At 43.9% G+C, this 24,843-nt stretch overlaps 1 long non-coding RNA gene across 1 annotated transcript in view; it reads left to right on the forward strand.

The window, feature by feature from the left end:
• The window catches only part of LOC132594398 (uncharacterized), a 77,926-nt gene that overhangs the window by 11,601 nt on the left and 41,482 nt on the right, over positions 1 to 24,843 (forward strand). The window contains exon 2 of the long non-coding RNA XR_009560552.1: positions 19,480 to 19,578. This is a non-coding gene — a long non-coding RNA (uncharacterized lncRNA). The remainder of the gene's footprint in view (positions 1 to 19,479; positions 19,579 to 24,843) is intronic.

Raw genomic sequence — 24,843 nt, forward strand, 5'->3', positions numbered from 1 at the left:
GAGAGAAGATGAGGGCTGGAGCCACAGCATTGACCATGGGGGTGAGAGGCAGAGAGAGGCGCCACAGGTATTTCTAGGTAGTGGCCAATTGAATAGAGGGGAAGAGAAAGAAGAAAGTGATGTAGAAGGCTCCAGAATTTCTGCACAGGGTAATTCCTCTCTCTTCATCAACGTTTTAAGAGTATTTTATACTGAACACCGTGTGATAAGTCTTTTACCAGACTTTTGAGTGTGTCTCAAAATACCAAAGGTGCATGTATTTATTTATTTTTAGTTCTTTAGAGGATAATGTTTGCATGTGTCTGGCTCATCTTCCTTGTCACATCTTCATATAACAGTATCAATTTTTAGGAATCCCTTTATTATGTGCCAGGTGCTTTACATATATGCATCCTGCCCAAATTCCCACAGGGTAGTTATCACTTTACCCCGGTAGCAGAGAGACGCCTTTGTTATGTCATAGACAGGGGTGTTGAAGAAGTCATATTATTAAATCAGCTCTATTCCAATATAAAATAAAAATTAAAAAAAAAAAGTCATATTATCTTATCTTAATGGAATCAGTCTAACTTCATGTATCCATTGGAGTGGCAGGAAATTCAATCTGTCATTATTGGAATTATTTTATCACCCTCTCCCTTGGGGCCATGCAAAGGTCTTAAGGCTCTTACCTCAAACAGAAGCTTTGGAGAAAGCCTTTTGGTTTCCTGTCCATGCTGATCACAGCTCATTTGCTCATTGCCAAGTCCACATGTTTTTTTAAAGGCATCCTTGTCAAGACTGGGCATAAAGGTACTCATGGTTTTCACTTCCCTGTGAAACTATTCAGCCATCCCCTCTTATGTACTGCATTCTCTTAGGCATCCTGCCAGGTTAGGCTTTTTGAAAACAAAAGCCAAGAGAAAAGCTGTCTTCAGTCATCATAAAGCCCACTGAGTTGAGGGAGGCCTAGATACCTTCTTAGAATGGGAAGGTCAAAATGCAGCAATAACAAAATAAAACAAAAGAGTAGTAATTCAGTAAAGCATCCTGCCTTTTAGAGTTGAGGATCGTTACTCAGGTGATTTGCCAAAGTCATTCTCCAACATATAATAATAATCGCTCTACAAAGGTGTCCACGCCCTAATCCCTGGAAGTAGTGAATATGTTACTTTACATGGCACAAGGCAAATTGCAGATGGACTTAAAGGGAGAATGATTCTGGATAATTTGAGTGGGTCCAGTCTAATCACATGAATCCTTAAAAGTGGAAGAGAGAAGCAGTAGGTGGGTCAGAGGTGAGTGAGGACTTGACTCCATATTGCTGGCTTTGCAGGAATATGGCAGCCGTTAGAAACCTCTAGAAGCCGTGAACAGCCCTTAGCTACAGCCAACAAGAAAACAGGGATCTTGATCCTACAGCCACATAGAACAGAACTCTGCCAACAACTGGATGAACAAGGTAACGGACCCTCCCCTAGAACTTCTGGAAAGAAACACAGCCTTGCCCACACCTGAGTCTGTAGGTGTGACTTAAGAACTTAAGTTCTTAAGAGCTTAAGAATTGTAAGATAATAAAGTTTTTGTATTGTTTTTTTGGCCGCAGGGCATGTGGGATCTCAGTTCCCCGACCAGGGATTAAACCCATGTCCCCTGCAGTGGAAGCGCAGAGTCTTAACCACTGGACTGCCAGGGAAGTCCCTAAATTTGTGTTGTTTAAACTGCTTAGTTTGTGATAATTTGTTATGGTAGCAGTAGAAAGTGAATATAGTCACAAATCTAGTAAAAGCGAAGATTGCACCTGAGGTCATATTCCAAAGCCCATGTTCTCTCCATTATATGATGTTTCAGGTTAAAAATGTTTCCAGGTCCAGCACTATCCTACACTAAGTTAAATTAGAAAACAGAAGATGTGCTTTTTCTTTTGTTGAAAAAACAATAGGTCTTCTTTAAAGAGAGTCAAACAGTACATGAAAATACACAAAAGAAAGTAAAAGCTCCCAGAAATTGCATAACCTAAAAGTCATCGCTAACACCATCTTCACAAACATCTTTCCAGAAAAGTTGCTTTGCATGTGTGTATGATATTTATATTTTTATATATGTTTCTGTAATGGCTTTCTTTTTTTTTTTTGAATTTTAATTAATTAAATTTCATTTTTGGCTGCGTTTGGTCTTTGTTGCTGTCTGCAGGCTTTCTTTAGTTGCAGCGAGTGGGGACTACTCTTCATTGCAGTGTGCAGGCTTCTCACTGTGGTGGCTTCTCTTGTTGCAAAGTGCAGGCTGTAGGTGCTTGGGCTTCAGTAGTTACAGCACGCGGGCTGAGTAGTTGAGGCTCACGGGCTCTAGAGCGCAGGCTCAGTAGTTGTGGCGCACGGGCTTAGTTGCTCTGCATCATGTGGGATCTTCCCAGACCAGGGCTTGAACCCGTGTCCCCTGCATTGGCGGATGGATTCTTAACCATTGCGCCACCAGGGAGTTCCCTGTAATTGCTTTATTGACTGGACAATTTTTCATTGATATCTTGGTGTCAGTAAATATAGATCAACACCATTATTTTAGGTGACTGAATACTATTCTATTGGATGGATGTTTCATAATTTATTTAAGCAATTCTTATAAATGGACATTTATGTGTTTACAATATTTTGCTCTTAAAAACAATACTGTGATTAATGTCTTTTAATCTTATCTTACTCATTTAAATATCCCATAAAGGTAATTCCTGGGAGTGGAGATTTTCAAAGAGCATGCATAAATTACATTTTTATATATTTTGAAAAAGCTACCTTCCAGGATGATTTTGTAATTGGCATGCTCACCAACACTGCATAAGTGAGTTAGTGTTTCCATAGAGTCATTTTCACTAGGCTTTGTTAATCTTAATCTTCGTTTACCTGATAAGCAAATAAATACATTCATCATTATTCTTTTGGTTTAGACTTTTTGGTTACTATCACAATGAAATGTTTTAAAAATGTTTTTTGGTCACATATTTCTTTCTTTGTGGGCCGCCTGTGAAAAATTGATGTGACATAGTGTGAAAGTACAGACTTTCAACAGACAGACCTGGTCTGAATCATTGTTTCATCATCTGCTAGTTGTGAGAGCTTGAGCAAGTTACTCAAATCATCTAAGCCTCAGTTTTTCCATCTGCCAAATGGGTATAACATTATTTACCTCCTAAAGTATCTGAGAGATTTAAGGGAGATAATTTAAAGCTTTTAGGCTATGCCTGGCATGTAGTAAGGTTTTCATAAATATTAGTTATTATTAATGCTAATGTTTTGTGATTTGCAGAAGCTTAGCAGCTCTTTAATTATTAAGGCTATTTGTCCTTTGACATGGATGTTGCAAAATGTTTTGTGCGAGTATATTTTAAACTGGTAGAAATGGAGAGGAAAAACACACCTGTACAGTCATATACACGGTGGAGGGCCACACCATCAGAACTCAAGCTGTACCCCAAACAAAACCTGGTAGTCTTCCTAGCAGGTTAGACCCGGCCTCACAAACCCTTTTATTAGCATGATATTAGCAGATCTAAATTCTTGGTCTTTAGGGGGCCAGGAGCCCTGCCCTTTATGGCTTCTCCTTGGCTCTGAGGCCCTGTAGGGGGGTTTCTGGTTGACCTTTATGTCTCTAACTGGTGTGCATCTCCTTGGGGCCTTGTTGCTATGCTGAGTCCTCCTCTCCTTCCTTGTAGGCGGTAGCTGGCTCAGGTTGGAACAGGGGCCAATGACCTGGCACCTTCCCTTGCTGAGTCTTGCCCTGAATCGTCAGCTTTCTTTCTCTTTACTGATTGACTCGGGGGCCCAGCCTGACAGCCGCTGACAGAGGAGTGATCCGTTGATTCATGTTAACAACTATTAATAGGGCTCGTTATTTCCCAGGAAACCGACAGGATGATGCCCCTCCTTGTCTTCTGTTTTCAGGGCACAGTTGATTCCTCTTCACCACATTAAGTGGCAGCCGTTTAAATCATATTGATGTCTCCAGTTCAAAGTGATGCCTCTGCTGTCTTACCTGTTAATAAATTAAATATGGACGCTGGACTCCTGAGCATATGCCACTTCCCTGCTTTCCGGCACGGGATGGAGCTCATTGCTTGGAGTGAGGCAATGGGGTTTTTTATTTTGAGGCATAGGTGTGGGCATACAGCCTATTTGTGTGGAGTTTCCATAGACGTGTCTTTGCGTCTGTCATCTGTCTCTGTATGCACTTTCTTTCCTGGATTTCCCTCTTTTTATTGATTGCTAAGTTTTATTATACACCCCCAGTGCCTCAGTGGAATTAACCAAGAGGATTTCACAAGGTCTGGCCTTTCTGGTCTCTTCTAGAAGGATGCTGAATTTGTTTAAAGTGCATATGTATTGGGTAGGTGGAATGGACAGTCAGGCGAGTGTGAATAAGAAATTAAAGTGGGCTTGGAAGGAGAAAACATAAGATTCAAGATCAGTTACCTCTAAAAAGACATTAAAAAACGTCTAAAATAAAGTCACCTAATATGGATAGCAGCACAGCCTGAAATAGCCCAGGACACTGGACTATTATGGTTTACCAGTTGTTTCTTTTTTATTGAAAACAAAATGCAAATGAACAAAACCATTGTCCTTTCATCTACTGTGGCCTGCCTGCTTGCATTGTTTGTTTTTTTTTCAATTTTTTTTCACTGAAGTGTAGTTGATTTATAATGTTGTGTCAGTCTCTGCTGTACAGCAAAGTGACTCACTTATACACATAGAGACATTCTTTTTTTATATTCTTTGCCATTATGGTTTATTACAGGATATTGAATATCGTTCCCTGTGCTCTACAGTAGGACCTTCTTGTTTATCCATTCTAAATGTAATAGTTTGCATCTACCAACCTTAAACACCCAATCCATCCCTCTCCCTGCACCAACTTACATTCCCACCAGCAGTGTAGGTGGGTTCCCTTTTCCCTACACCCTCTCTAGCATTTATTTGTAGACTTTTTGATGATGGCCATTCTGACTGGTGTGAGGTGATACCTCATTGTAGCTTTGATTTGCATTTCTCTAATAATTAGTGATGTTGAGCATTTTTCATGTGCCTACTGGCCATCTGTATGTCTTCTTTGGAGAAATGTCTATTAAGGTCTTCTGCCCATTTTTCGATTGGGTTGTTTGTTTTTTTGTTGTTGTATGAGCTGTTTGTATATTTTGGAGATGAAGCCCTCGTCTGCTGCATCATTTGCAAATATTTTCTCTCATTCTCTAGGTTGTCTTTTCATTTTGTTTATGGTTTCCTTTGCTGTGCAAAAGCTTGTAAGTTTGATTAGGTCAAGAGGGGACATTGTTGATGGATGTTCTCTTTTCCTCTGACATGTCATTTCTTCAGGCACCACGTGACCTGGTCAGCGAGGCGGTGGTACTGCCAGTGGTCCTGTGCCCCAGGGGGTATGCATCTTTCCAAGTGTCTGGGGGAGGATGCTCCCTGCTCCCCGGGGAAGACTATTTCTGTGTGGGTGCATTTCAGAATATATGTGGCTTGCCTGGGAGTTACTGATTAGCCAAGTGCAGCCCAAAGCCATCGAGGGAGGAAAGACCCCTGGAGGATTGATGTGTAATGGCTTCACAAAGTGGACTGGACTCAAATAAAACTGCCCAGAGAAGGAGCTGACATGGGGATTGCTTCCCTCAAACCCCTGAAGTGAGCTGGCAGGCCCAGTTTCTGTGGGCGGCACACCTGATGGATTGATTGAACATTACAGCCTGGAAAAACATGGAGGAGCTGTGATTGTTGCTGGTGGTGGCTGTCAGCCTCCTGCTGAGTGAGTGACTGGTACCTGAGAGACCCCCAGGGTGTGGGGGGAAGCTCCTGCTAGCTCAGAGCCAGAGGGCTCCCTTCTTTTTTTTTTTTTTTTCTAATTTTATTTTATGGCCACACCACACAGCATGCGGATCTTGGTTCCCCAAACGGGGACCTGCGCCCACTGCAGTGGAAGCATGGAGTCTTAACCACTGGACTTTCAGGGAAGTCCCGAGGGCTCCCTTCTTGTTTTACCAGCCTTGCTGTTGCTTAGCTGACCCTGGGGTGTCCAGACAGTTGAAGAACTCTGAAGGTCATTGTGCAGACAACACACACATGCATGCAGGCACGTGCACACACGTGGTATCTTCTGGGGTCTCACAGCCAAGGGGCAAAAGGAACGAGACCATCGTGAGCTAGGTATTTATTGGAGCAGAGTCACAGAAGAGTCCCTGCATGCAGGCCTAGCATTCCGGCTGTTTATGTGTGGGACAGGTGCTCTGCAGAAAAAGGATACAGTGCAGGCAAGCAGGAAATGTGTTTACCCCCAGGGGACTCCACATCCTCCTTCTGGAACAGTCAAGGAAACCACCTTGAGTTGTATGGGCAGCCCTACTATTTTCTCAGGAGGCGGCCACAGAGGAGTGTGAGTCCAAGGTCACTGACCCTTACATTCCCTTAGTCTGTGGCCAGATATTTCATTACTTTGTCCCTTGGTTTAGGGTGTTGGCTACTTTAAAGCTCCAGTATCCCTAGGGGAGGAGTGTTTTCATTTGTTTCTTCTTTTACTCATTTACCCCCTACTGTGAGTTGATTTATTAGATCCCCTTCCGTGAACATGTTTTGAGGGGGTGAGTGAGTGGGCATGGTGGGTACCAGAGGATACCTTAGGAGATAACTAGCCCTGCTGTCTAGGGGGATGGATGTGATGACTCACAATCTAATTGAATGTGGCTCCGAGGACACTTGGCTGTCCTCTTGAAATCGAGCGGGACCTTGTGGGCCTTACCAGGTATAAAAGGCTTTCCATGCCCCCCATTTCTTGTTTGTAGGAAAAAGACTTTCAGCCTCCTAGACTTTCCCTGACTTCCAAGGGGCAGATTCAAACAGATCCTAATTAGGGAAGTGAGGGGATGCAGAAAGTAACAATAGTGCAATGATGGGCTAGGGTCCTGGTTCCTCCTTGGGTGATGTACGTGACGATCTCATACACATCTCTGAGTTCTTCTACAGGAACGAAGGCCCCCACCCAGGTAGGGGATGGTCACTTCAGGCTGAGCACAAGCACGTGAACCCAGACTGGTTGGAATCGGAAGGCTGATGCCTGGAACGCCACCCTCTCACCTCACCACCAACCAATCAGAGGATGGTCACATACCTTGCAGACCTCCCCTCAAATTTTGCCGATTAAAAACTCTTCCCCCAAAACCATCTGAGAGTTTGGGCTTTTTGAGCACAAGCTGCCCATTCTCCTTGCTTGGCCCTGCAATAAACCTTTCTCTCCTCCAGACTCTGATGTTTCAGCTTGTTTGGCCTCACTGTGCGTCAGGCACATGAACTTGGGTTCGACAACACTCTTGGAGAGGTGGCAGAGGCAGTGGGCGTGAGCAGGGGGAGACATTCATATAGGGGGAACCAAATACACTCATGCTTCTTTCGATCTTTGTTTCTTTAGATTTGTTTGTTCCATTGCATGGGGGAAACTGAGGGCTTAAAATATACTTCAGGACGATTCCTGCTGAAGGCCAATGGCATCGATAAATCATGTGCTGCATCTTACGTCCAGGCCAAGCTACAGGGAGATGTGGGAGGTGTGGGGTCTGTGTTTGCTGCATCCCCTCTGAGCCCACACCTCCTCTTGCCACTTCATCCCAAACTCCTGATTTTCCACCCACACCTGCTCAGCGGCAGTCTTCCCTGTCTCAGTTGACAAGTTGACAGCCACTTCATCCTTCCAGTAGCTCAGGTCCAAGACCTTGTACATCACTCCTTCTGGTGAGCTTGGTGGTCCCACCCTCAGCATCTGGACAGGAGCTAAACCTCTTCATGCCTCCACGGCTGTCATCCTGGCTCAACCACTGTCAGTGCTTGCCTGTGGAGTTCAATCTAAGGGTCTCCCAGAAGCTCACGTCTTCTACCTTTGTCTCTATAGGCCTCAGTCTGTTCTTCGCACAATAGTCAATGTGGTCCATCTGGTCATAATCCAGATCGGGCCACTTTGGCTCACAACCTCGTCATAGCTCCCTACTACAGAGTGAAACCAAATTCCTTACAGTGGCCTGCGAGGCCCTGCAGGATTCAGCCCCTTCAGCTGTTTCACCTCTTGTCCTCTAGTCTCTTCCTTATTGACCCAGCTCCAACTGTACTGGTTTCATTATCCCTGGAACAGCCCAGAAAGCTCCCACCTGGGCTTTTGCTCTAGATGTCCCCTTTGCCTGGAAAGCTCTTCTCCATTGAGATCTGTGTGGCTAACTCCCTCCCCTCCTTCAACGCTTTACTCATCTTTTCAATGATCATTTCCTTGATCATCCTATTTAAAATGGAATCTCCCACTCTTTATTCCCCCAATCATTCTTTACCTTTTCTTTTTTTCTATAGAATATATTACCTTTTAATATACGATATCAGCTTAGTTATGTTTACTTATTTACCCGTTTTTTGGTCTGTTCCTTACGTTCACCAGGATGTAAGTTCCATGAATTGCTGTGTCCATCAGTGACGTATTCCCAATACGTAGAACAATGGCTTGCACAGTATAGGTGCTCAGGATGTGGGTTGCTTGCTTTTTGATTGATTTCCTCTCTGAGTTTTGTGCCCTCGCCTTAAAAATTCTCCTCTGACTACTCATTCTGACCTTGTCAACTTATCTACCTTCCCAGGCAATGCCTTGAGCTTCTAGATATTTTTAGATTTTCTGTCCACCCCCTTTATAAAAACGTATACATTCTGTGTTCTGTTCTTTGGGGACTTTGCTTTCAGGTAGATAATGTTAATCATCCCTGCTGCGATGCTGTCATTCATTGTTTTGCCCTTTGAGGTGTTTACAGTATAATATATAGTTAAGTCCCCTACATACAATCCTTCAAGTTTTGAACTTTCAAAGATGTGAACATGCGCTCCATCAGCGTCAGGCGTGAGGGAAATGGCAGCTTGCCCTCCATCTCCTGTTGCTGACGATCCTTCAGCTCTACCTTCTCCCACCTGCTCTCCCTCCTCCCATCAGTAACTCTTCTTGCCTGTTCACTTGATGCCAGCCCCTGTGTGCCAGCAGTTGTACTGTACTACTGTACTTTTCAAGGTACTGTACCGTAAGATAAAAATGTTTTTAAATTTTTTGTGTTTGTTTTTTATGTATAATTTATGTGAAAATTATTATAAACCTATTACAGTGCAGTACTATATAGCCGATTGTGTTAGTTGGGTATCTAGGCTAACTTTGCTGGACTTAATGAAGAAACTGGACGTACAAATGCATTCTCAGAATGAAACTCATTCGTATGTAGGGGACTTACTGTATTTTGGTCCTAAAAACCAAATATGCTACTCCCAGGAATAGCTACTGTTTGCTTTTCAAGTTTCCAGCAGGGCAGTGGGGCAGATAGCTTTCAATGGTGGAGAAAAAAACTTATATCTCAAATCAGGTAATAATATAGGTGGTGCTGTCTGGGCTGGCCCTGCCTCTTTCAGTACGGCAGTCTGGAATTCTAGTCCCAGACTCTGCCCCAAATTCCTCATATAATTCTCCTATTATTCTTAGCTAGACAAACATTGACTGTATGTCTACACTTATTACTTCATTTTAACCTTTGCAACATTTCTATCTGGAGGATATTATCATTCTCATTTTTGTAGATGATGCCACTGAGGCCCAGAGAAGCCGAGTAACTTGTCCAAGTTGGCATAGCCAGACTGCGGCCAAGACCATGATAGAATTAGACTCCATATATTTTGAGTCCAAGTTTAATACTTTTTTGTTTTATGAATAAATTTTATTTATTAAAATTTTTTTTTTATTTTTTAGGCCACGCCGTGCAGCATGTGGGATCTTAGTTCCCCAACCAGGGATCAAACCCGTGCCCCTGCAGTGGAAGCGTGTAGTCTTAACCACTGGACTGCCAGGGAAGTCCCTAAACTTTATTTTTTATGAGCAGTTTTAGGTTCATAGCAAAATGGAGCAGAAAATACAGAAAGTTCCCATACCTTCCCTGTTCCCACACAGGTACAATAGCCCCCGACCACCGCGGTACATTTGTTACAATCAATGAACTTACACGGATACTTCACCATCACTCAAAGTCTTAGTTGACAGACACTAGGGTTCACTCTTGGTGTTGTACGTTTCATGGGTTTGGACAAATGTATGAATGACATGTATCCATCATAAAATCATACCAAATTCGCTGCCCTAAAAATCCTCTGTGCTCTATCTGTTTATCTCTCTCTCTCTCTCCTGCCTCTAAAAACCGCAGGTCTTGTTACTGTCTCCTTAGTTTTACCTTTCTCAGAATGTCATAGAGTTGGAATCGCAAGGCATGTAGCCTTTTCAGGTGGCTTCTTTCACTTAGTAATATGCACTTAATGCTCTTTTCAATACAGCAGATACCTCTTGGGTCCAAAAAAGTACCCTCTATTGTCCAGAGTATAAAGGCACTCAAATGTGGCTGATTTTGTCATTGTAATGCATTTGTATCATATGTATTTATAAGATGCCTTAATTATAGCCGATTGTGAACATGCAGTATGAGTTCATTTATCCTGACTTCCTGCCTCCTGGCCCTCAGCCTCTCTGGAAGACAGACCATCTCCCAAGCCCATAGCAACAGGACTCTGAGCTGGTGGCTTCCTTATAACTAATGAGGTGTAAATGGTAAGACAAACAAGATGGGGAGGGAGAAGCCAGGAAGGAAGGTGGGGGGGCGGGGGGGACGACAAGGACGCAGACACAGAGATGTGGTGACCTCTGATTATCCAAACCTGTTTATTGAACACATTTCTGTGCTGAGACTGCCTGCTGTCTCCAGTCTGCATGCTGCCTTCACTCCTCCTAATTAAAGCCAGCAGGCTAGGATGGAAGAAAACAATTTCAAGGCAAGGGGGTGGGGGAGGGAGCCAGCAATCACTTTCTTTTCTCTCTTTTTAGGGAGACTCTGAGCTTGTTCTAGGTGAAGCTGGCCTGAAGGACATGCCTGGGAAATTAAAATCCAAGGTAGTCAAAGGCAACCTTTGAATTTACTGTGTTCTATTTCACCCGGGCCTCTGGGACTTCCCTAGCGGTCCAGTGGTTAAGACTCCATGCTCCCAGTGCAGGGGGCATGGGTTCGATCCCTGGTCAGGGAACTAAGATCCCGCATGCCATAACGGGGATGCCCAAAAAAGAAAAAAAAGAAAAGAAAAGACAGTGTGTCACCCGGGACTCTGGACTAGGGCTCAGCCTGCCGTAAGAAAGGGAACTATGAATGAGGGCAAGTTAGCCTTTGTCAGGCCGATACTCCCAAGCTGCATGACTCTCTCTCTCCTTGCCTGGATTATTGCTGGAGTCTCAGCTGGAGGAAAGAGCTCTTCAGAAATGACTGCGTTTGCCACCCCTCTCCTTTCTTCAGTCTACAACACAAGTGGTCCTCAAATTGTGGTGGACATCAAAATGACCCAGAGGGCTTTTTAAAATACAGATAGCTGGGCCCCATCCCTGAGTTTCTGATTCAGTAGAACTGGGTGGGATCCAAGAACATGAGTTTCTAACAAGTTCCCAGGTGATGCTGATACTGCTGGTCTGGGGACCACACTTCGAGAACCACTGCCTCAATCAGCTCTTCCCAGACTTTCTCATGTGTAGACCTTCAAAGTCACACATTCTTTTTTATATTCTTCCAAATTTTATTTTATTTTATTTTATTTTAAGAATGATAAACTTTATTTTTTTAAATTTATTTTTCATTGAAGTATAGTTGAATTACAATGTTGTGTTAATTATAGAAAAATTACTCAGTTATACATATATATAAATTCTTTTCCATATTCTTTTCCATTATGGTTTATCATAGGATATCGAATATAGTTCCCTGTGCTATACAGTAGGACCTTGTTGTTTATCCATTCCATATATACCAGTTGGCATCTGCTAACCCCAAACTCCCAATCCAACCCTCTCCTATCTCTCTCCCCCTTGGCAACCACCAGTCTGTTCTCTATGTCCCTGATTCTATTTCTGTTTCATAGATAGGTTCATTTGTGTCATATGTTAGATTCCACATATAGGTGATATATAGTATTTGTCTTTTTCTGACTTACTTCACTTAGGATGATAATCTCTAGTTGCATCCATGTTGCTGCAAATGGCATTATTTTGTTCTTTCCGATGGCTAATATTCCATTGTACATATATACCACATCTCCTTTATCCATTCATCTGTCACTGGACATATAGGTTGTTTCCACGTCTTGGCTATTGTGAATAGTGCTGCTATGAACATAAGGGTGCCTGTATCTATTTGAATTATAGTTTTGTCTGGATATATGCCCAGGAGAGGGATTGCTGGATCGTACAGTAATTCTATTTTTACTTTTCTGAGGAACCTCCATACCGTTTTCCACAGTGGGTGCATGAACTTACCTTCCCAGCTAACAGTGTAGGAGGGTTCCCTTTCCCCTACACCCTCTCCAGCATTTGTTATTTGTAGACTTTTTAGTGATGGCCATTCTGACCAGCGCAAAGTCATGCATTCTTGAATTTTCCTGATTTGTATTATCCCCACAATACATGGAGCTGGATTGTGTCATCATGAGAGGTAATGTCTTCAGCTCAGGGCATCTGTATTGCTAAGGCCGTGGGGCAGGGAATGAGGAGGCTTTAATATTGGATTATAATTTCTGTTTGGAAGACAGAATCTATACCCGTTTTTCTGGTTCCACTAAAACTTCTTGGCTGGTGGGGCTACTCAGCAGGGCGGCCCTGTGTTTCCTCTCCAGGGGGGCTGTGAGAGTGTATGTTTATCAGAAGGGGTTGCCGGTGACCGGGTTTAATAAACGTACCCCCCAAAATGCAGCCCCTTGGCTTATTGAATATTTCAAGCTGAAGGAATTTGAGAAACAGCAGGAGCAGGAAGGATTTTCTGACCCTCCCCTGAAGCAATTCATAAGACCCACACATAAGAGATGTCCTCCCTCTACCCGGAGGAGGAGGAACCGCTTGTCTCTGAAGATGGAGGGATGTGGACAGCATGTGAACCAACAGCGCTTGCTCAGTTTCTTCCAGTTTATTAGTCTTAGCTCTTCGTCCTGTCACGCTTTTCCATGACCCTCCTCTTCTCCTCAAGCCTGGCACAGAAGGCCGTTTCTGGGGTCTTTATTTCCTATGAAGGCTCCTGTATCACATAAAGCTTGTGTTAAATACATTCGTATGCTTTTCTGGTGCTAATCTGTCTTTGGTTTTAGGGGTCTCAGGTGAGAACTTAGAAGGGTGGAGGAAAAAGATATTTTTTCTCCCGTACACGGGGTTAAGAAACTTCAGAAAGATTACCGGATGCCTCTTAGATACTTTTTTTTTTTTTTGCTGTACGTGGGCCTCTCACTGTTGCGGCCCCTCCCGTTGCGGAGCACAGGCTCCGGACGCGCGGGCTCAGCGGCCATGGCTCACGGGGCCAGCCGCTCTGCGGCATGTGGGGTCTTCCCGGACCGGGGCACGAACCCGTGTCCCCTGAATCGGCAGGCGGACTCTCAACCACTGTGCCACCAGGGAAGCCCATCTTAGACACTTTTTTATCTCTGGTTCTGAGGATCCAAATCGTCTTTGTCATCTAGATTGGCCACTGAGGCAGGGGGCGTGTCAGGTACCCTGGAAGACGTCTCTGTCCCTCTGCCCCCTGCCCCTTCCACCCTTCCTCAACGGGCTGCAGGCACACGTGGGAAGTTAAACCTTCCGTCTCTTCCCAGTATCTGACATGCTTTGTAAAGAGAGGAAAAGGTAAAAGCATAAGGACCAGTTGAAGCCCTGGAGTGAGATGGGTGGGGCAGGGTGAAAAGGGGAAACAATCAGGTATTTTGCATCCTTGATTGTAGGGAAAGGCATGGGTTTGGCTTCAGACAGACCCAAGGTTGAATTCTAGCAACTCCACTTAGACTTTGGGCCAAATACTTAAGCTTTCTTTGTCATCCATGAAATGAAAATAATGATGATCATGATGGTGATAAATTTAGTGCCTCCTTCTCCATTGCCCCACCCTCTCCTGCTCAGGTGAGGAGTGTTTGCTTTTGTCTGGGCTTCACATTGTAGGGGAGAAAGACATAAACTGTGTCAATCTACATCAGATGCTGCCTTTGCGATGGGAATCGCCTTTTAAAAGGGAGCGTTCTGTGGAGAAGGTGAAGCTTAATACTCAAGCTAGAATTTCAGTCTTCCAAGGCAAAACTCATTTGCGGTGAGGGTGGATCGGAGACTTTCTGGTGTCGGTCAAAACCCCCCTGCAAATCACCTGTCTGGTTCTCATCCCTGGATCTTAGAAAGTGGGTATTTGCACCACCTTTGCAATTGCCATGCTCGCTGCGGGAGGGGCTTCTCTATGAGGGCAAGCGGGCAAGCAAGACCCTTTCTGGGCCTTAACAGGGTTCTGTTAGTTTCTGCCCACAATCTGGTGGTGATGCTGGTGGTGCGTGTGTGTGTGTGTAAAATTATATATACGTATAAAATAGCTATATAGAAAAATAAATAGATATATATGTATATATAATAGCTATATATATTTATATAGATAAAGTAGTACTATATATGATAACTCTAGATGGTAAAATTATATATATTACATATATGTATATATAATAGCTATATAAAAATATATAAAAATAAACATATATAAATAGATACATATTTATATATGTACATATAATAGCTATATTTATAATAGCTATATATAATAGTTATATATATTATATATATAAAGTAGTACTATATATGATAACTCTGTATATGGTAAAATTATATATAACATATATATGTATATATAATAGCTATACATAAATATATAAAATATATATAAATAGATACATATTTATATATGTATATATAATAGTTTTATATAAATATATAAAAAATATATATGTATTTGTATATACAATAGCTATATATAAATATATTAAATATATAAAATAGATACATATTTATATATGTATATATAATAGCTCTATATAAATATATAAAATATATATAAATACATATTTATATATGTATATATACTAGCTCTATATATGTGTATATATATTGAATTGTACTATATGTAATAACACTGTAGATGTTACTTGTTGCTGTTGTTACTTGTTTCCAAGATAGGCTGTGGCAAATGCTACACTAGTGGTAGCAGTGAAGGGCCCCGGGGCACAGGTGAGGTGGTTGGCAGTGCTTGAAGGAAGAGGAATGCAGTTGGCAGGAAGGGCACCTCGGGCAGAAGGAGGGGCCTGAGCAAAGGCGCCTATGCAGACAGCTCGCATCCTGGGTGAAGTGATGGAGGGCAGTGCAGGAGCACGGATAGAGCTGTGGCCTCTGGCCCCGGGTTCCTGTACCCTCCCCATCACCTCAGGGCTTTCCAAACCACTGAGATGATAGCAATTCATTTGTCTTGAAGGACAAACTCCATGCCCTTGCTTTACTCTAATGCTGCCTTCTTTGGGTGTCAGATTCCAAACAGCCCAGGAATGGTGCAGCTCTGTCCACACGTGGCTTTTTGAGAGGCCGATCGTAACCTTTTGGGTCCCTGGGTAGCTCACCTCTGCGGTTGTTTGGCCCATTTGCTATAAATGACTATCTCTAGCATTTGGTTAATTACGTGATTACAGCAGCCAGTGACAAGGAGAAAATTAAAAACCCGTGCTGCATTTTCTATAACACTTTATTGCTCTATGCAAAAGAGGGCAAAGGTCGGCTTCCCTGGTGGCGCAGTGGTTGAGAGTCCGCCTGCCGATGCTGGAGACGCGGGTTCGTGCCCCGGTCCGGGAAGATCCCACACGCCGCGGAGCGGCTGGGCCCGTGAGCCATGGCCGCTGAGCCTGCGCGTCCGGAGCCTGTGCTCCGCAGCGGGAGGGGCCACAGCCGTGAGAGGCCCGCGTACCGCAAAAAAAAAAAACAAAGGCGGCGCTCAGCCAGACATTTCCCTTCCTAATTTCAGTAAAGGCCAGGAAGTTGTGGGCTTTGTGCTGCGTAGAACACAGATTCAGCCTGGGCTCTGCATTGGATCTTTATTTCTTTATGTTCACCTGTTGGGATTGTGCCTCCTTAGAAAAGCCCAAGAGACACAGACGAGGGTGCGTCGCTAACATGTAAAGACTACATTTCTCGGAGCCAAGACACCCGAGTTTGCTTCCTAACTCTGCCACCTGCCTGGTGTCTGATGTTGGGCTGGTGCTTGCTCTCTCTAAGCTTTGGTTTCCTCACTTATAAAATGGAGAGTTCTAAGATGCACTTTTTTTTTTTTCTCACACTTTACCATCTCTGAAATCAGGATGCCCTTGTAACAGATGGTGTTTGGGCAGGTGTCAAAGTTTAACTGACCTCATTTTTTCTTTTTTAGTGTTCCATAAAATAATATTGGCTCTTAGAATTGGCATTTTAGGCTTGATGAAATAAGGTACTGTGTAGTCTCATAGGGATCTGAAGAGGAAATAGATGTAATCCACGTGGCTCCCCATAATATTGTAAGACTCCGAGGATATGAATTCTAATTCTGACACGTTGGTGTCACCTAGGCAAGTTATTCAAACTTGACTTTCTCCTCCGGGCAAGAGAATAATCCCCCAAATCTCCTTAAGAATTATCATAAGGCAGTCTGGGACTGAAGAAGTAAACAAAGATTAGAAGGCAATATTATCTGTACCGTCTCTACCTTCAACAAATGTCTGTGGATATGCAAAGATTCATGGAGGACAGAAAGATGAAGAAAAGCTGGTCGCAGATGGGGCTTACAGTTTATGGGTTGAGGTGGCATATCTGGACGTAATAATATTAATATACTATGTACTGTTAATACACTAATATTAATAATACAAATCCAAGGTGCAATGGGATACATGCGGTAACTGAAATGCAAAAAGCATTGTGAATAGAAGAGAGAATTTCAGCAGACAAAGGCAGGAAATAGAACACTGGCTTTGAATCTTGAACTATGTCTAGGGTTTGAAAGTGCAGAAATGAAGGAAATGGACAATGAAACATACTAGAAAAGAGTAGGGTGTGCTCAAGAGGTGACATGTGATCTAGTTTGACTCTAGTGTTTGGGGGCTTGAGGGACACGTAAGAGGACACGACAGCAACTCTGTAAATGGCCCCACTGTCAGCCTGCTTGCTCAAGCTAAGCACGTGGAAGTCACCTCTGACGTCTTTCACTCTTCTTTTTTCTCTGCCTCCCTCACGTGTGATCCCAGAGTACATTAGATCCCAGGTGATCTACATCCCTGACATACCAAGACTCAGTTCATCTCTCTCTGTCTCTCTTGCTTCCACCCTGGTCCAAGCCACAATCATCTCTCACTTGAACTTGACCTCAGCTTCCAACTGGGCTCTCAGCTTCATCCCTTGCCCCACTGCCATCCCTTGTAACTGACCCACTTAAATTGACTATCACATTAGTTTGCTTCCTTGCTTAAAATCTACTAATGGCTTCTCATCAGACATGGAGTGAAAATCCAGATTTCTCCCCTTGCCTGCAAGGCCTCAGTGGTCCATGCATGTCCCCTCCCCACCCTCTTCTTACACTGCTCTTCCCCATGTATCAGATAACCTGCCCTCTGTGGTCTGCTTCATGGTTACGCCAGGTCTTTGTCTTTGCTGCGTCCTCTGTTTGACACCCTTACCCCCTAGAGGGTCACATGGCTTGCGCTTTGTTATTCACATCTCAGCTTAAATGTCAGTTGCTCTGATGCTCTAGCAAAACTCCCCTGCCGTCTTCGTCTGTCACTCAGCTTCCTTTTTCTTCACAGCATTTATCACCATTTGAAAGTTTTGCTTGCTTGCTTAATTGATCTCCCTTCTACTATTGTATTAGGAAACTAGGAACCTTTTTAAAAAATTTCTCTTTGACATTAAAAAGATTGAAATATAGTTGATATATATTATTTAAGTTATAGGTGTACAATATAGTGACTCACAATTTTTAAAGGTTATTCTTCATATATAGTTATTTTAAAACATTTGCTGTATCCCTCGTGTTGTACAACATATCCTTATAGCTTATTTGTTTTTTTATTTGTCTGTTTTTTGGCCACGCCATGCGGCTTGTGGGATCTTAGTTCCCCGACCAGGGATTGAACCCGTGCCCCCTGTAGTGGAAGCTCCACGGAGTCCTAACCACTGGACGGCCAGGGAATCCCCGACATACCCTCGTAGCTTATCTTACACTTCATGAAACTAGAAATCTTGACGGTCTTATTTCCCCAGTATCTCTCGTGTCCGGAACAGTGCCTGACACTTACTAGATATGTATTGAATAAATAAGCAAGGCTGGAACAGAGGCGGAGGCTGGGTTTTGGAGTGCTTGGTGCCATGCTAAGGAGTCTGGACTCCGCTTAATAATCAAGAGGAGGGCTTCCCTGGTGGCGCAGTGGTTGGGAGTCCGCCTGCCGATGCAGGGGACACGGGTTCGTGCCCCGGTTCGGGAGGATCCCACATGCCGCGGAGCGGCTAGGCCCGTGAGCCATGGCCGCTGAGCCTGCGCGTCCGGAGCCTGTGCTCCGCAACGGGAGGGGCCACAACAGTGAGAGGCCCGCATACGGCAAAAAAAAAAAAAAAAGAAGAGGAGAAGCACTGCGAGTCTTTGAGCAGGGGATTAACACAATTAGAATTGAACTTTAGGAGTATTAGCTAGTGGCAGGATGAAAGATGAATTAGGAAGGAGACTAGAAGTAAGAGGTTACTTAGGAAACCAAACCTCAAGTACTAGACTACTTGACTTTTTCTAAACTATTTGTTGATTTTCTGCCTTCTTTCTTCAGCCTTGTGCCCAAGAAGTAGTATTTGGATGCTCATATAATCCTCTGGGCATAAACCACTACAGCATCTATCACCTTCAGATGTCCTTCTTTGTACTCATTTGTTTCCTCCTCCTTTCCTCCCATCACTAGGCTCTGGCCTCATCGAGGCTGTGGACCATGTCTTGTTTTTCTGTTGCTCTCAGAGTCTGACACAATAGAAGGCACATGGCAGGTGCTTAATACATGTTTGTGGAGTGAACAGATGTGAAAAGTAAACACCTTCAAGTGTCTGTGGAAGGCTATTATCCTGACTCATTTCAGGTTGGTCAATAGGCAAAAGCCTTTCTTGTTGCAGAAATCTAGAAATGAAGCCTTTAGCGACTTGGGAGGCTGAGGTACAGAGATAAAAGAATGATGAGTGAAAAGATGATGAGATTTTATTTTAGTCTCTTCTCTAGACTTTGACCTATTACAGAGTTTTTCAGGTCATAAATGAAGAAGAGATGTTTAGATCATTTCTAGGAGTGCTGAGAAGGTGTCTGTGGTCATAATTCAGTATGTTTTATTTTGGGAATGAGAAATCCTGTTTTCATTTCATTTGTTGTTTCTAAGCTCTGAAGATTGTCAATTAGCCCTTGCCCTCACTGGATGCCTCGGTAAATTTTTAAAATTCATGGTCCTTGAAAAAACAGAGCAAACGACCCTATTATTTTTTTCTGCACTTTTGTATCTTTATTATAGCACTCATTATAGCTTGCTTTTTTTTTTTTTTTTTCAGGCCACACCATGCGGCATGTGGGATCTTAGTTCCCTGACCAGGGATCGAACCTGGGTCCCCTGCAGTGGGAGCACAGAGCCTTAACCACTGGACCGCCAGGTAAGTCCCTATAGCCTGCTTTATATTATGGTTATTCTTTGGTGAGTCTTCTCTGCTAGATTTTTTTTAAAAATTAATTAATTTATTATTTGTTTTTGGCTGCATTGGGTCTTTGTTGCTGTGCTCGGACTTTCTCTAGTTGCAGCAATTGGGGACTACTCTTCATTGCTGTGCACGGGCTTCTCGTTGTGGTGGCTTCTCTTGTTGTGGAGCATGGGCTCTAGGTGTGTGGGCTTCAGTAGTTGTGGCACACAAGCTCAGTAGTTGTGGCTTGTGGGCTCTAGAGCACAGGCTCAGTAGCTGTGGTGCACGGGCTTAGTTGCTCTGTGGCATGTGGAATTATCCCAGACCAGGGCTCAAACCAGTGTCCCCTGCATTGGCAGGTGGGTTCTTAACCACTGTGTCACCAGGGAAGCCCTCTGCTAGATTTTTAAGGCAGGCACTATGCTCATTCATTTCTTAGCATGGAGCCACGTACATGGAAGGGGCTTAATTGATGCAGGTTATATTGAATTTATTAAAATTGTTCATTAAGAGCCAGAGAAGGGGGCTTCCCTTGTGGCACAGTGGTTGGGAGTCCTCCTGCCGATGCAGGGGATACGGGTTCGTGCCCTGGTCCGGGAGGATCCCACGTGCCACGGAGCGGCTGGGCCCGTGAGCCATGGCCGCGTCCGGAGCCTGTGCTCTGCAACGGGAGAGGCCACAGCAGTGAGAGGCCTGCGTACCGCAAAAAAAAAAAAGAACCAGAGAAGGGACTGTTTAGCTTTTTCTCAGTCCCCACAGAAACTAGGAGTTCATGTCATGTTTTTTCATCTTTGTTAGAGCTGAAAACATTTGTACATTGCCTTCAGATAATTCACAAAAATTGTGTATACCTGTTGTATGGGTCTATCTATCATCTATGTATGTATATATATATGTATCTGTCCATTTTCTATCTGTCTATCTCTATCTCTATCTATCTATCTATAATGTATGTATGTACATATTGATCATCTATATATGTATGTATGTATCTATTATCTATCATCTGTGTATGTATGTAGTATGTATCTGTCTATTATCTATCATCTGTCTATCTATCTATCTACCAATCTATCTATCTATATCTATCTGAGTCTAACAATACAGCCGTCTCTCTCATATTAGATAGCTGTTCAGAAACTGGGTGATATCTGTGGTATGAAGATTGCCCTTGAAAGACCTCGATTGATGTCTTTTTGACATTTTTGCATTATTTCGCAGCTTCCGGAGTGTGGGGGAGCAATTTCCTGAGTCTTTTTCAACGATGACTTCTGTGTTTTCCTAAGAGGAGGACTCTGTTTGAGGTGGTGAGCAGAGTCAGAGCTTAAAGTGATTCTTCCTTGAAGAGCGGGTAGCTGCAAAGGCTCTCTGTGGTCTTGGGCTGAACTCGAGTTGTACAGATACGTTTAGCCCTGGCGTAGGCACTCAGAACCCAGGAGATGTTGGTTCTGAATCTCGAGGGGGCCTTGGAAATCCCTAATGGGATTGCTGGCGCTGCCATCACTGGCACATTCATCCCCAAAGGTCTGATTCTCTAGACTCAGTCAGAGCTTGGTCAGGCAGCCCCCTTCTCGTTCCCCTTAACTCAAGAGGAAATCAGCAAACTGGGAATGGGAAGGCCAACTTCCAAACCGCAGCTTGGTAGGACCTGTGAAACCTAGGCAGGTACTGGTGGCAAACGGTCTTCTTGGCTGCCGGACTGTGGTCATGCTAGAAATCAGGATTCAGTCCATACATCCAGGTAGACATCCAAGTTACTTTACTCCACGAGCCCTAGCTTCTTTTTGGGGGTTTGATTTTAGGTCTATGTTTCACAGAGCTAATTAAAAAATCCTAGTATTGATGTACGTATGTATGGAGCCCGGAGAAGAGAAACCTGAGGCCTTGGGGAAATGCATCAGAGTGAGGCCGGGAGACAGTCAGTGCCTTTAAAAGATTCACAAAGGTGGCCCCAGCAGTTAAAAGGAGCCCCTGTGAGCCAGCCCCGAGCCAGCCATCTTCAAATGATAGCTTGGGAGGGAAAATTTCCAACAGCCGTCCACTGGCGGCTGACAGTTACTGATTTCCAGAGGAAGCCATGGCACTAGGTATAACTGGCCACAGAGAAGAGCATTATACAGAATGGCACCTGTAAGAATGAACAAGTTACTGATCCTCTCAAGATAAATCGGTATAAAAGACTTTTACGTAAGTGGTCATGTCAATGATGGGGAAAAATGATTACGGTCAAATGAACTAAATAGATTCTGGAGATGGAAGAGAGAGGACTTTGGGATGAACAGGCACCATGCCCACAAGCCAGGCCAGGTGATGATTTCTTGGTTTCTGGGTTATTTTCTAACCTGGGTCACTGAAGGGGAGGGTGTTAGCCACGAAGTTCCTACTGCAGAGGTAAAACCCATCAATTTATTCTTCCTGCCAATGGACCACCTGTAGAGATGACCTAGAGGGCATGATATATATATAGCTCTTTCTTGTCTGGCAGGGGGGAGGTTAGGGACAGTTCTGCACAGAGGCAGAAGAATGGCCATACCACGCTGTGGCTGCAGCTCCCTCGAAGAGGTCGGGAGCCCTCAGGGTGGATGAACAGGCAGCTGCAAGGCGTCGCCCGAGGAGACGGTCCTGAGACTGTAGTTATGGGTCTAGCTGGTAGATTCCTCGGTGTGCGCCCAGCACAGGCACTCACTACCTGTGGGACCTGGCAAGTATTTCCCGTTCTGGTGCCTTGGATTCCTTGCCTGTCAAGTGGGGATAATAAAGGTACCTCCTGCATAGGCTTTTGCTGGGGAAAAAACCCACTAAGTATTATTATAGAGCAGGTGTCCGCAAACTATAGCCGGTGGGCTAAACCCAGAAAGCCACCTGTTTTTGTAAATAAAGCTTGATTGGACTTCCGCCACACCCATTCGTTTCCTGTTGTCTGTGGCTGCTTTCAGGCCACAACGGCAGAGCTGAGTAGTTGTGACAGATGCCATACATCCCACAAAGCCTAACATATTTATTCTCTGGCCCTCACAGAAGAAGTTTCCCGACCTCTGTTAGAAACATAAAAATTAGGAGGAACAACTATGAAAGAGAATTTGCAAAGTGTCTTAGCGTTGGTAGGTAAGAAGACTAGGGGGTGGGGTACATGTGGGGAGGTGGGGTTTGACTCACAACCTTAATTTTTCCAAAATGTGTGTGTGTCAGTCATATTTAGAATGCAGCCCTGTGGTATTTTCCACTGCATCTCATGCACAGGGTTATGCTGCCTGACTGCCAGCACACCAGGCTTTATCCCCTGCCAGAGAAGTGTGTTGGCTTTTCCTACTTGGCCTCTCTTTTGACCTTTGGGCTTTCTACCCATCCTTCTCTGATCGTGGAACACAGTTGTATGTTGGGATCTCAGGATGGTAGGAATGAGATGCCAGAGCGGGAGACACAGGACTGCATTTTTGTTTATTGTGTTTGAGTTAACGTGTTTCCATGAACTCCCTTCAGGCAGAAGGGAGTCTGCAGCCTCATAAAAAAAAAAAAAAATCAGTGTACTTTCCTAGTGCTCAGAGACTTGGGCTCACTCAGGGGAATGCTCAGAAAATGCTTTGAATTTGAAGCCTGATGGGGCACGACCAGGCTTTGTGGTATCATTGGAAGAATTCATATAAACCAGCTTTAACTGAAACATCCTTGTTCCTTCTCAGGGGCTGAAGCCTGAGGGTTGATACCTAATAGGCTTCAGGAATCATCCTGAAGTGTCCTTAGGAAGGAGATCTGGGTTTTGATGGTATTTCTAATACGCTGTTACCTGGGGGAGCTGACTCCCAAACTAACAAACGCATTTGAAGGACTAGGGTCTTAGAATCACAAAATGACAGGGACAGCAAGGCCCTAGAGACCATCCAACTGCACCCTCTTCAGGAGGCAGAAAAAGAGACCCAGAAATGAGATGAGACCAATCCAGAACCATACTGTCAACCACAAACCAATGCTCTGTCATTAAAGAAGGTGACATGAAAGGCCTGACTCGGTGGGACCCCCAGACCTCTAGGCTGTTTTGACGTTTTTATTAGGAGATTTGTGAGTGGTTTTCTGTACCTATATTTATACATGTTTAGGTCAAATAGGTCAACTTGAATGTCAGGTTTTACTATTTTGGTTAGAAATATATTAACCTAGTGTGTTAACACTGGTTCTGGCCTGCAACTAGAAAACTCTGGTTGGCATTATATATATGTTTACATATATACATATAAATCAGAGCTTATTACTGTGCAAATATATAATAGATATCATATAGTATATTTATAATTCAGTTGGAGAATAATTCAATCCAGAAAATGCAGTGGATTTGATAGATACAATATTTCTAAGTATGGCATCTATTAGGTGACGGCTAATAAAAGGGTTTCCCAGTAGGGAAATAATTTGGGACCACTGATCTAGATCAGGGTCAACAAACTATAGCTGGCAGGCCAAACTTGTTTTTGCAAGTAAAAATTTATTAGAACCCAGACACACTCATCGTACTGTCTGTGGCTGCTCTCCTAATAGCAGCAGAGATGAGTAGTTACAACAGAGACCACATAGGCCCCCAAAGCCTAAAGTGTTTGCCTTTTGGCCCATTACAGAAAAAGCTTGTAGACCTCTGAGCTGGTCTGCCCTCTCATTTCTCATATCCCGTGAGGACACTAGCCTGGGAGGTAGAATGACCTGCCCTGGGTCCCGTGGCTGCGCCAGGAAAAGCCTGAATGGAAACCGTCTTGTCTTTTCTGTTTCCCTTTTTGTGCTTCTGGGCCTACATCACAGGGTACCGCCCACACCTGCTCAACGTTCTGCTTCTCTGTTACCATCCATTTACATCAGCAGGAATCGGGTCCTATGAAAGGTCTGGAACATGGTGACTCTTGGGGTCCAGGGAGGTCACAGTGGGAGATTTGGGCAGGGTCCACAGTAAGAGGGAATTCATAGTTGGGTGTGGTCAACTTCTTCAACTTAATATTTTTAGTTTTTCTGCTGTGGGAGGCTTAGGTCCCAGCATTTACAAAGCATGTATTATGTGCCAAGCCCTGGCTATGTCTTTGTAAGGATATGTCATCAATTCTTAGGAGAAACATATGGGGTAGGGGGTATTTTTATTCCTATTTCAAAGAGGATGAGACAGAGGCCCAGAGATGTAAAGTCACATGGCCACTATCACAGAGCTGGAACATGGTAGGGCTGGGGTTTGGACCTGTGAAGATAAACTCTTCACAGGCTAGCCTC

The sequence above is a fragment of the Globicephala melas genome, chromosome 21, assembly GCF_963455315.2.
Source record: "Globicephala melas chromosome 21, mGloMel1.2, whole genome shotgun sequence".
In the NCBI taxonomy this organism is placed as follows: domain Eukaryota; kingdom Metazoa; phylum Chordata; class Mammalia; order Artiodactyla; family Delphinidae; genus Globicephala; species Globicephala melas.